Below are 14,052 nucleotides of genomic sequence, written 5' to 3'. Positions count from 1 at the left end.
ACAACAGAAGGATTTTGCTTCCTGTTTTGTGTTTTTGTTTTTGTTTTAAGCCATTGCCCTAAAAGAAGAAAGAGACATTTAGAGAATCATCACCTCTCAAATTTACCATCTGGGAGGTTATGTCTTTGCCAGAAAAATATTAACCTTGGATTTATTAACACTTGGGTGCCTACAGATGCAGGCATAAATCTATAAACCCTCGAAAGTTTATGTAAGATTATTTTTCATGTCTCTATTTTTTGATGTACAACTGTGATCAGATTCATACCCCCCCGAATAGTTAGTAACCACTTACCTACCATTCTAGAACACTTCAATTATATCAATTAATGTTTTTGACTACTTAATATATACTAAGTACTATACTTAAGAATTATACATATATTCTCCTTTAATTGGAAAAATAACCCTATGAGGTAGGCAATTTGTTGTATTTCTAGGCAAGAGAGCTGAAGCATAAGGAGAGTATTGAACTTGACTGCGTACAGAGGGCGAACTCCAACCTCAGCAGTTCTGCCTCTAACTCCCACATCAGCTCCTTACCACAGCTCAGTGGTGCCACTGTTGACATAGTGAATTCCACCCTGACAATTATCTGTGTGGCTTTGGGCAAGTTATTTCACATCTGTGACCCTCAAAGTCTCCGCCTATAAGATGGAGTTAGCCATCTCATCAGGTTGTCATGAGGAGTGTACACAGCCTCACACAGTGCGTGGCACATATGAAACAGGCAACGAATAGTAATTATACTTCCATAATCCCAATCTTTAATTTCCTATTACGTTATAGATAAAGAAACCAAGTCCCAGAGATGGTATGTGACTTCCCCAAGATCACAAGGCCAAACAATGACCATTCGAGGACAATATCCCAAGCCTTCCATCTAATAGTTAAGGGTGATTTCGGCTGCACATCATCTCATCCAACATCAGGGAGCAATCCCAAGGCGCTTGTGCTCAACCCTAACAGAGGCCATGGAGTAATAAATAAGTAACTCCAGTTGTGACAAGAAAGGGTGATCCTTAGTCCAAATATCAATCCAGATGTTTACGAGCCTTTTAAAATGACACTGAGCTGCTACATTTCTGGTTCTTTAATTTGTTCACTGGAAGTTGATCTGCATGAAATAATAGAAGGGAAGAGAAGTTGGTAAAGGAGAGACTGAATCGGCATTCTGTCTCTTTGTAGGAACAATCCTGACGAGCTCACTACCCAAGACATTCATTCTCTCAGCAGAACAGCGTGCGAGGATCCAGCAGCCCAAGGTTTTGACAAGAGATAAACCCTGGCTCCCGGCTGAGCAAGGTGTCTGACCTTGAGCAAGTGTTTTAGCTTCTCCGACTCTCACTGCTCTCAAGTGCAAAATGAGGTGAAACACCCACTTGGCATTGTTTGCAGAAGAGTCAGATGAGATTATGAGACATTTTGAAAACAGCTAAAGACAGGCTCTGAAGTTTAGCAGGCATAAGTTTGAATCCCGATTCCATCACTTATGAGTTTTTTGACTAAACAACATGCTTCACCTCTGTAAACCTCATAATCCTCATCTCTAAAATAGGAATAACATTGAGCTCTCAATTGTAGAATTGTCGTGAAGATTAAGTGAGCTAATATGCGTGTAGAAAAGTTGGTGACTTGCCTGGCAAATATTTAGGTGTTCAACAAATGTTAACTCATAAGTATAGTAACTTAGTCCATAATGTTGTACTGAGCAGAGACTACTGCTGACTTCCTCTGAATTGATCTATACATTCATTCGTCAAACATACATTAAATAACTACTCTACGCCAGGTTTCATGCAAGATTTTGCACACCGCCTTTAAAGATGGGAACAAATACTTGGAAACAATACAGAATTTAAACGGGAGTAAGAAGTGTCTTAAATATTTGAAGAATTATCACACAAAAAGAATTTAATTTTCATCTCAACATCTCCAGAGTGGAAAATGAGGGCCAAGTCAAGAAAAATTAGGAGACAGAACATCTTCATTTTGCATAAGAATTTTTTTTCACAGATTAGCTCCATTTAACAATGGGGCAGTTAATCTTGCAAGGTAATGAGCTTCCTATTATTAGAAACAATGTATTTTATTGTCTTCTACTTTCTGCCAATGGATATACTGGGTTTCCAAATATGCTATGACATTCTCAGGTCTCTGAGACTCGCATGTGCTGCCGTTCCCTCCACCTAGAATGACTCTCCCCCACCACACGTAATCATGGCCATTTCCCAGTGAAGGTTTGAAGTGCTTAGGATCCTTCCCTAAACTGATCCCATTCTCTGTAATCCTGTAAGAAGTTGTTCATACTCTATGGTAGCAATTCCATTGTTTTAATTTTTATAATATATGCCATCCTTGTCTATTTTGGGAACCAGGATTGTGTCTCTCTCTACTTTGCATCCCTTTTGGGCTGATAGTCTGCTGGCACATACAATCTTCAGTCAGTAAGTGCTAAGTGATCATCAGTAATTGCTATACCCTGAGAACATCAGAGAAGAAATGCTCTGAATCATATTAGATCTTTTTATATATGGTCTTTAGCAGTCAGGATGGGCTAGCTTCCTACTGAGAAACACACCGCTCAAAATCGCAAGTGTTAAACCCTGTGAGTTTACTTCTCACTCTTCCAGAGTTAGCCTCAGGCCGGTTTTCTCTCCAGAGACGTGTGCTCCGTGCCGTGCCTCAGTGGTCAAGGATGCTCATGTTGTGACTTTACCATCCCAAAGCAAGGCTTCCCCAATCTCCACAGCCGCACACACAGAAAGGAAAATCCCAAAGATACTTTTCCCCCATATTCAGAAGTAACATGCTTCACTACCACTCACATTTATGGCCAAAACTGACTCCATGGCCTCATCTAACCTCAACAGGGGACTGAGAAATATAGTTTTCATTGGTCTAGATGGAAGGATAAAAAACAGGATTTGTTGAATTCATAAGTATCATCTCTTCCACATGGTCATTGGGAGAGAGTATAAAATAATTTTTAGAGTGCTAATAATGTTGACCATTCTTCAAAAACAATATCTGTGAGCCTTTTAAAGAGTGTACTAAATTTTATGCAAATTTCAATATATCTATATCCCTAAATGTTGTGTAGCAGTTAAAAAATTATGTTAGAGAAAGGTGTATAAAATATGAATACAAAAGTGTTATAAAAGAATATATCCAACATGCCTTCAGTTTTGTCAAAGAGTAACAAATATGTACATATGTATAAAAAATAATTATACCACTTATCTCCAGAAGGTGGTATTACATATGTTTCCATTTTCTTCCCTGGTTTTTTTGTACTCCTATTTTTTATGAGAAAGAATGATTACTTTTGTTATCATTTTAAAAAGGGGTTTTTTTCTCCTAACTTACCAAAATAACCTACAAGTTGAGACAAGAAACTATTAAATCACTCAAGAGTGGAATTAGCTTTCAGTGTTTTTCGTCTGGATACTCCTGGAGATTCATGAAATCTGCCCAAAGACAACAAGGCTTTTTGCCTTCTCCTAAAGCGATGGTTCTGAAACTAATGCCCAGTAGAGTTCAGACATCCCATGTGAGAAGTGCCAGCCCTGAAGTTCAGAAGAAGAATGACCAGGTTATGAAAACAGTGCAAGCACAGGCCAGACTGAGCGCTGAGCGAGGGAGGGAGGGGTCCAGCAGAGACCATGCAGTGGGTGGAGAGGCTGTCAAAGCCATCCAGGTGGGCATGTTGAGAGCCACGTAAAAGGTCAGGAGCTCAGGTGTGCTTTCAGACTAGGGAACAGAACACAGCAGAAGGTGGAAGAGAAAGCAGAAAAAAGAAGGGAAGAGACTAGAGAAAAATAAGAAGACAGAATACAATAAGTCATAAATTATGGTAAGGGGATAAAGGGAGGGGAGACAGGAGGGGAGGGGACAAGGGGAAGGAAGGGGAGCTAACAGGTAGGACTATTTAAATCAACTACACCTCAATTCAGATATTGTTCTGCCTCTTATTACCTGACACCTTCATTTTTACACTTAACCTCTGTTCCTCATTTTTATTTGATTTACATACTTGTTTTTAATTCAAATAATGCATAAACATAAAAAATCCAGAAGTTTCACACAGCTAACAGCTGTCCAGCTTCTCTGTTCTGTGCCTAAAGTTCTGGACCTTTAGATTCAGAAGTTCAAATTCCATTTCCAGGGGAAGGAAGCAGAGGGAGAGAGAGAGAACAGGTTATTATTAGCATAAATATAACCATCTTCTTTTTTTATTAACTTAATGCCAGTCTGGGCAGGGTGTGTTGGAACCTGAAATAACCTGATCAATGGCAGAATGGCCTGGATATTGTCCCATGAATGAGCCCAGTCACTTTGGGTCAAGGTACCAAGCTGTGGTTTCTACCAGCACGAAGTCTGGAAACTCAGCAGAAACTTTTGCTACCCTGGTGCCTGGGGATAAGGGTTCCCTGGTAGGCAGGAGACACAGAGAGTCATATAGTATAGGTTTCTGTGAGGTTCTTGCAGAAGGTACCCGAAAGGTCCACAGACCTGGCTTTGGAACAGGCAGTGAAATGGACAGTTATATTAGGGGCAATGTGTTTTTTCTCTGGAACGATGGAAAAATAAATCCCTTAGCAAGAACCCCAGGAAACCTTATTACTTTCATAAAATATTTTTTCTTTCCTTTTCAATGCTTGGTAAAGATTAAAAACAGAAGACAAATTTCACTTCATTACATGTTTTTATGTGTGTGAACCAAGAAATTCTATAAAGATTCAATTTAAAAAATCAATGAGGTTTCTGAAAGTACTATGCAATCTTAAGTCCCCCCACCTAGAATCATAATTTGGGGGGATACACAGAAGGCTTGCAGAATTGCTAATTAAAGAAATCATATTTCCCTGAAATGGTTCTGAATCATCACGTCTAGGGGCTGGAGAAGGGACACAAGAGATCATTTTGCCTTCTCCCAGCTCAAACACTAAACCAGAAAAATCCTTGTCTGTTCTTTTCCATAAGCCTCCAGAAAAGAAAAGAATTTTCATGCTCCCTTGATCGTGCCGCCAGTTGGTGAGTCACTGAGTCAATAGGCATGGAGCATTTTTTTTTTTTTAGCACCCAGTTCAGTATTAATTGGAAAGAAGAAAATTATTCTTGGCATAAGTTGAGCAAGGAGAGTCGAGGCATCTGGGACTTTGGCCTAGTAGCTTCTCAAGCCTCAGTCCTTGCTGTTCCCACACTGAATCATTTCATTAGCCTCCATTCCTTCAACAGAAAAGTGGGGATAAAACACTGCCTAGCTTACATGATTGATGAGAGGATTACAAGAAAGAACAAGGGCTTTGACCAAGATTTAGATCCTAGCTTTGCTCTTTTATGCTGTGGGTGATAAGGTCAAGGCTCTTAATACCTTTCAGCTCAGTTTCCTCATTTGAAAAATACCATGAATGGCTGTTGTGAAAATTAAAGATAATGTACACAGTGTAATGGGCACGCATCTAATAAATGAGTTACTGTTATTGTTGAAAGCATTTCATTGACTGTGAGCTTCTGTATACATTTTAGGAACCCCATGCTCCACCCAAAGCTTCATTGTTATCCCATGGAATTGGTGTGTTGAGCTGTCTCTGTCTGCTTGGGAATAAACACGAAAGTTTTCTTTTTCTCCCATCACAGCCTCTTCCCCACTCCTCAGTTCTCACCGCCAGGGGTGCACCTCATAGTTTCTTGCTGCTGGTTTCTTCAAAGCCTAGGATGGGGCAGCTCAAGTCTGGTTACAGTGCAGAGGAAATTCAGACATCTTTGGATGCCAAACAGTGGAAGGATAAGGCAGCTACACTATCAACTCTCTACCTGGCAGTTCTTTCCCACTCCCTTTCCACCTCCTCAGGTGGACTCAGGCCAGATCAGCAGGTCCACTGCCTAAGCAGGTGCCCAACCAGCCCATGAGATGCTAGTAACTGTAAGTTGACTGCAAATTTCTCAATGGCCTTGTATTTCCTGACCCTTTCGTCTATAATGTTGAATCCATCTAGGATATGCCTGCTAGGGAATTAGGTTCAAATGTTGGTTTTAACCTATTCCCTGCCTTTCAGACCATGTGGGTTTACTTTTCCTCTTCTGACTCAACCCAGAAACAAAAGAACCCTAGCCACTTAAACTGTTTAAACTAGAGGAACTGTTTGTTTTTAGCTAACGACTGTTGTCACAACAAAAATATTAAACACACAGCCAAGCTATGTCCCCACTTGTGACATGAAATGCTGGTGTCTTTGCCCACACGACCAGTTCCAGGCATTATAATACAGGAGGTACAATGTCTGCTGTCCATTCCCCGCAAATGCTGCATGAAAGGAAATGCAGAGGCCAGAGCCCTGGGCAGAATGATAGATGGACTTGCATCCCCTAACACCAACACCCCAGGCAATGTCTGTATCTACATCTTTGATGTCATTTCTGCAAAACTGCCTGGCCATCAAACAAAGCGACCCCCAGCCAGTTATTCCCTGATCATCCCAAACACGTGGCATCATTTTCTCTCATTTGCTAGCAAATGAGGAAGGGGTCATCAGTCAGACAGCAGAGAAGCCAGCCCTGTGGATGCAGACCCAAACCGAAGGAATCCTGTCCTCCTGGGTTCCTAGCCTTCTGCAAAGAAATAAGTTAATATTTACCATGCAGACTGATCATTTTCATGATAAGGGTCAAGCACTGTGCCATGAGGGCACAAAGGAAAAGAGTCTTTGTTAGTTGGGGCTTCAGAGGAGACTTGCTGAAGGGGATGATGCCCCTCAGCACTGAAGGACCAGTAGGCACTCCCTGTGTGAGGACGGAGGCCGGTGAGGGCAGGGAGAGCATTCACAACCAAGACTTCTGAGGCATGCAGCCTACGGCATTCTTGGGAAAACTCCCGGTAGTCGGGTGTTACGGAACTGTAGGTGAAGGATCAGGGAGAGGTAGTGGTGGGAGGTTGAATCTATTTGTGGATGCTAAGTTTTATGACTGTATCTTTATATTTAGTTTAATCCCCAGCTCCAGACCATGAGGCTTTGCATCTTCTGTATGGGGTTTGTTGAAGAAAGAGTAGCAATCCTAACCACCTGTCACATAGATAAGAGATGTTTCTTTCAATTAGGAAAACACTTAGAAAAAAAGAAAACTGAACATTTAGCAAAGATAGTTTCTGTTGTACTTCCTTCTGTCATTAATGAGTCACCTTCCAAGGTCCCTTATGGGCTATTTCTGATGGTCTCTGATGGTTGAGCGCCCAGTCTCAGAGTGTTGCCAAGAAGAACTCAGAGGCCAGCAGTCTCTTGGTGAGGTGACATGCCGATCTCCCGTCTTTGACTCAAGTGACTCCAATAGCTTTCGTGTTTGGTCAGCTTTTTCGTGAGTTTAAAATTGGGATGCCATCTCTCAAGGGGCCACTTATTAATTTGTTAGTCCAAGTACATAGTGTGAGGTTCCTTCAAATAATACAAAGAGGAGGGGTGGCAACATTAAATGCACTAGGACTGACCAAACATTGCAACAAAGGCAAGTCATTGGATTAATACAATAATTACTTTTGCTTGCTCACCTCATAGTCCAATAGAGCAGACAGGGAGCTCTGTTCTACACAGTCATCTATGTATCCAGGCTTCTTCCATCTTGTGAAACAACCATCTTCAACGGTTGGTCTTTAAAGTTTTCGTGGAGGGGAAAGAGAGCATAGAGGATCCCATGGACAGGGGTATTTGGCTAGGCATGGCATGCATTTCTTCTGTATGTATTCTCATGGGCAAAACTCAGTCACGTTGCTGCCACCTAGTCCCAAGGGAATCTTGGAAGTAGGTCTTTCTGTGTGCCCAAGGAGAAAATTAAACAGTGCAGACTGATAATGGCATTGTTTCAGACACATTCAGAAGGACAGAAAAAAGCTAGAGTTGACCACGGCCTCGTGTAAAATTGATTGCTGGCACAAGGGAGCAAAGAGAAAATATGGAGCTATTACTCTTTTATACCTTTGTCCCGAACACTTTCATATTCACGTGGAGGCTGCTTCCACGTGCCGAAGTCAGGATGGACATACCATCTGAGGCATGGAGAGTGGCCAGTGACAAACTTGGGTACCTCTGCACCTCGATATTCATGTGTGTGAGCTGAGCACTGGAAACAGGCCATGCAGAGCTAACTAGAGGAGGAAGTATGGAATCTGGTAAGCTCTAAGAGTCTGTGAGTTTGCTAACAAATCTTGTAGTCTGAGAAATGGCCTTTAATATTTTCCCTCTGAGTCTATACTTTTCAGATTGTTGGCAATTTTTTCCCCATATAACAAGATGTCACTTCCCTAAGAACACTTGGCAACACCCATGTCCAAGGACTATTCCTCACTGGCCAAGGTTGCGATAGAACCAAATTAAATTTGGGAGAAAAAAATGTACCTTTTTTTATCACCCAAGAGCAAATATATACCTAGTGACAGAGCCCGTATAACATTTACACGTAGACCTAAAACATTAGAATCTTGGGTGAAATGATAGCAAATGAAGAAGGAGATTTTGATTCATTACATCAGATTCTTGCAAAGCTTCACAGACTTTTGAGCTAATTCTACATTTTTCATATTTACCGTTTCATTGCCTAGCTATATAAAGAGAAGAATTTTTTCTTTAAGGTTCATTAGAAATGGCAAAACATCTTAATGTGAAACATTAGATATTATACTGGAATATAAAGCAATAGAATCATTTGGGGAAAGATATTATTATATCTCAAAAAATACCTTTATAATGCTGGTTTGGGGGTGGTTTTAAAACTCATCTTACAGTCATCCTTTTGTGTAGGAATCTGGGGTCCCAACTTTTTTTCATTTTCTATGCTAATCATTTTTTTTCATTTCCTGTGCTAATTGTAATTGTTAATATTATTATCTTGGCAAATAGGGTAACACAAGTCACTTTCTGATAGTGTTGGTATAAGGATCAAATGAGGTAACACGTACCTAATTACTTTTACATAATAAAACAGCCCAGCTGTTACATCACGTGGTCTTGTGCAGGCAGACATGTCCCGCTCTCCACTGCCCTGCATGCATCCCCCTACAACAGTCTTCTCCCCTGTCATTGTCTGTCACGCAGTCAAGAGCCTGCTGTAGCCATGGGCTTGTGGTAGGTTGGGCAGGGGATGCTGCAATAACATGGTTAGACATGCGCAATAGATGGGCCAGGCACAGGCGGGGCATGAAGACCAACTCATGCCCCATGTGAGGACAGACAGGATGTTCTCACTGTCTTTCTTCCTTAGGCAGGAAGACACTGAATAAGTACCTCTCAGCCCGCTTTCCTACGTAGGCCCATAGGTGGACAAAGAGACGGTCATTTCCATCCCAGCTCCAGAAGGGTTGGAGACAATGCACCTGATTTGGTCTGCGGCGTTCATTTCACCCATAGGAGGTCATGCGATTAGAAAGAGCATGATATATTTTGGACCATCACTACCTATTTTCTAATGTTCTCTTTCACCCTCTTTGTTCTTTGTTCTGCCTGGGCTTGGTTCATGAGACAGACTTACCAACTCTCCATATACCTGGCTGGATCGTGGTGCAGATCCAATCCAGAGGCAGGCCCCAATGTTTAGACTTAGAGGCAGGGAGGAAGAGAAAGAAAGAGAGAGACTTACTTGAAGGAATTGGCTCACATGATTACAAGAGTCTCAGAAGCCCCAGGTTCTGCAGTCAACCAGCCAACAGTATGGTCACATGTAGTTCCTGTCCGAGTCTGAAAGCACGTGGACTAGGGTTGTTGAGGGTGTGAGTCCAAGTCCAAAGGCAGGAGAAGATGGAGGTCCCAGCTTAAAGACAGGAAGAGAGAATTCTTACTTCCCCTGCCTTTTACTTCCATGTCGGCCTTCTGCTTCATTCAGCCTATGAATATGAAAGTTAATCTCATCCAGAAACCACCCACAGACATACGCAGGACGATGTTTAACCAAACACCTGGGCACCCTCTGGCCCCATCAAGTTGACTCACAAGACGAACCGTGAAAAGTCACAATCTCTAATTCTTTACTGGGGAGTTACCCATCCGACATTGTGAGATCAGTATTGTGAAGCACCTCCTCTTTTATCAAATCCTTAACATCCTCTCCGTGGAGCCTGTGCCTTTTCCTCCAGACAGCTCCTGGCAATCCCCTAGCTTCCCTCTGCGTTTTCTCTATATTGTTATTACAAATGATCACTGAGGTCTAAGAATGTGCTTTGGAGAAGAACAGAACTTAAGACCGGCTGAGAAAAGACAGCCCTGGAAGACTAATGGGAGAGAGGGGAGAAAGCTGGATATGCGCCCAAGAGTATTAGGACTTTTTGACAAAAGTAAGGGAATTCACAGGAAGAAAGAAAAAATAGAGAAGGAAGTAAGGAGAGCAAGGTAGTAGGTAAGTGCCACCCAAACTTGCATGAAATCAGAAAATTATCACCATGGAATTGGTGGATTTTTTAGGGCAAGGAAGGTATGTACAGAGGATGCCATGAGCTGCATGGACATTAAATCCCCATAGGAAGGACTCGAGGGTCATAGGCCACCATTCATTAATTACATCAAGGGCACCAGAAGGCATGCCCGTGTGTCAATCATTGTTTTGTATCCCAGTAGAACTGTCTGCACTTAGAAGGTGAAGAAACTAGGCAAGACATTGGAGGCGGGTCTGAGGGCTCTGCAGCGCGGAAGCAGAGGGACCCTATACGTGTTCACTGATGTCCTGGTTGAAGAGAAACAGTGCCACCCAGTGTTCTAAAACCAGTGCCTGTCTAGCTAGCTGTTTGCATTTGTCATGACTGAATTTGGGAATCTCTTTCAGCTAACACATATTTTGGGCTGAAGTATAACAGTTGATTCACTGTCAAGTATAAATGATGCAGTCATTCATTTTATGCTTTGAGAGAGGGAGAGAGGATGGATTGGGAAAGAAAAGAAAGAGGGTTAAGAGGGTGTTGAGGGTTCCTATGATGGGTCAGGATTCAGCCCTGTGAAGACAGTAGAGAGAGGCAATCAACACCGAGGGCAGGTCTCAAAGGCTTCTCATTCTGCAGAGGGCTATCATTCATTTGGGCAAGGATAAACAGAAAGTAGTGCCAAGCTATCACTTTTGCTAAGGCATATGGGGTCTGGGGGCATCTATGTAACAAACCCCACAATAGAAGCAAATGTCAAGGCCAGTGGGAACACAGAAAGGAACAATTAACTTGACATGTACACTAAAATAAGACGCTGGCCAATCATGGTTCTGATCCCAGCCCTAACATTTCCGTGTTGTGGGTCCCAAGACAAGCAGCCTTAAGTCTCTCTGAGCCTCAGTTTCCTCTGTGAAAATGGGGGTGGTAATAACAACCACATCACACTGCCAGGATTAAATAACTTAAGGTATTACAAGAGCCTAATGTCAGGCTTAACACCCACCAATACTCACCCAAGGTGATTTCCTATCATAGAAGAGACTCAGGGCAGGTTTCATTGGGAAAATGACTTTTGAGCCAGATCCCTAAGAAGTAAGAGTCCCATTTTCTTGCCTGAAGAACTTGTGTCCTCTTTCACTGAAGGACTAGCTCAAGATTGCTGTGCACGGGGCAGTGGGGACCCAAGGCAGCTATCCTTCCAGCCAGCCAGATGAATGACTCATTGCAAGAGGTCAGTGGGTGACAGCTGTCATAGACAGATCACCCAGACAACCCCAAGAATGTGCAGGTCACCCCCAGGAGGAGAGAGCAAGCTCCTTATTCCCAAACACTTTTCTCTGCAGGCTGGAAACTCCAGTCTGAGGCTGAGTCCCTGAGGCTGTTTCATAGGCTGTGGCTGGAAAACTGTGGTTAAGGGAGGTATTTATTACAGAGAGCAAGAAAGGCTATTCTTGTACTTTATCAGGGCAATTGCAGCCTTTCTGCCACTAAGGGATTCAGAATGCATTGTTACTGGAGAAGATTAGGCTTACTGTATCCCAAAGATACCTGCTTCATGGCACCTATTCTCCTGGCTGGCGAGCAACATGCATTTAAATATTGCTCAGCTCTAACGCTGGAATTTGCAGATTCTTCCAAGTCCTGATCAACAATCACAGCAACACTTTAGGTGAGAGGAAATCGTTATGTGTGGCAAAAACAAAGACTTCTTCCCCTATACAGAGCTAAAGGCAGGATGTTTCTGCACATCTTTATGCCTCACTTACAGCGCCACCTGCCGTTTAGAAGTAAGCAATGTCCTACTAGGCGATACTTCCCTTTAGGAGTCTTTTTTAAAAAAAATTTATTTTTATTCAATTACAGTTGTGTGCCTTTTTAGGAGTATTTTGAAATCAATGCTCTATTCACCAGTGGAGAAAAATAGAGATCAGCACTGCACCAGGCACTAGAATATACCAAAAGAAGTAAAAGTGACACATTTAACCAAATAGGCTTTTATTTCATGAGGGTTGGGGAGGGCAGGGAAAGACATCAGAGCAAAGAAATAAATCTGAGAATATGTCAAAATTAAATTTTACTCAGTAGGAAAATAATAATTGAGCCCAGCAATACTATGTGCCTAGCATTGGTAGGTGCTGGTGATACTGCTGTGCTGAAAAGGATACAATTTTTGGCTTCAAAGAGCCAACCTCAAAACAGACCATTGAAGTGTGGAGTGATTAAGTAAGAGATCAAGTTATAAAGAATATGGGAGGGGAGGCTAGGGACCTTTGAGAGTTTGAGAATGGGGTCTAGGGAGTCTCTGAGTGGAACCTTTAGAAAGCTAGCCAAGTAAAGGCAAAAAGAGAAGGGAAGCAGTGTTCAGGTTGAGGAGTTTAATAGATATATTTAGGGTTGTCAGCCAAATCTGGGGCTGACCCAAGGAGCTGCTTACTTCACAGGTGAGGTGGGGCCCCCAGCTGCACGGCTTGTCCTCAACCGCCCCATTTCCCAGCCAGCGCAGAGTGCACTAAGAGGGAGCACCTTACCCACACGGAGCTGGGGATTTGGAACAGGGACCCAGCAGCCTCTGGTGGGGAAGAAAGGTGACACCTTACCTAGGGAGGTGTGGAGAAACTGTGATGTGTCGTGCACAAAAGCGGCAAAGAAATCCAGTCTACAGCAGAAAAACCTAGCTCCATCCCCGTTTACCCGGTCTCTGCTGCCACCATCTCTCTGTCCTGCATTATTGTGACAGAACAGCCTCCTGACACATGTCCCCACTCTGCCCTTGGCCTTCTCGGTCTATTTTACAGCAGGGGGTGATTCCATTCAAACTGTAAGCAGATTGTGCTGCTCCTCTTCTCAACGGTCTACCAGCTTGGGACCTCAGATGGAAAGCTGAAGTGCTTTCAGTAGTTCAAGAAGCCCACGTGACCTCTCCCAGTCTCTGATCTAATTCCTGCTAAGTAATCTTCCCTTTTACCACCCCGCGCCAGCCTCCCTGGCCTCCCACAGTTGCTCAGACATACTGCCTCAGGGTCTTTGCATCTGCTCTTCCCACAGCCTAGAATCTCTTCCCCCAGAGATCCGTGTAACTGACTCATTGACCCTCTAGGATTCGCTCACATATCAAGTTTTTAGTGAAGCCCTTCCAGATTGCCCAGTTAAAAAGTAAAACACTGTGTAACATTCTCTACCCCTTGTTCCCCCTTTCTCCTTCTCCATAGACCTTATCACCATCTGAATAATTTCCTTATTTGTTTTGCTTATTGTCTGGCTTTGACAACGCCGCCACCACCACCAGCGTGGGAAAAAAGATTGTAATAAATTAATTAGCCAATTAATTAACTAGCTACTCCATTGAGACTACTAACTAATTCATCTGGTCAGAGTCCCAGGTCTCCTGCCACCTGGCCTTGGCCTAGCTAGACAGAGCACTTGCCTTTGAAGTTCGGCCTAACTGGGTGCTGGGCCCACACCTGTCATGCACTGTCCACGTGGGAAGCGCTCGGTCAGTCCTCTGAGTGTCACATTTCTCACCTGTGAGGAGGTTCGTGTTCCCTTCCTCAGGTGGTTCTTGCCAGGACTGACTGCAAGAATGCACACACAGGGCCTTGTGTAGGGCCTGGCCCTTAGTAATCAATGTGTGATAAATGATCCCTACTTTTCCA

The sequence above is a fragment of the Desmodus rotundus genome, chromosome 8, assembly GCF_022682495.2.
Source record: "Desmodus rotundus isolate HL8 chromosome 8, HLdesRot8A.1, whole genome shotgun sequence".
Lineage (NCBI taxonomy): Eukaryota > Metazoa > Chordata > Mammalia > Chiroptera > Phyllostomidae > Desmodus > Desmodus rotundus.
Note: the sequence above shows the minus strand (reverse complement) of the source record.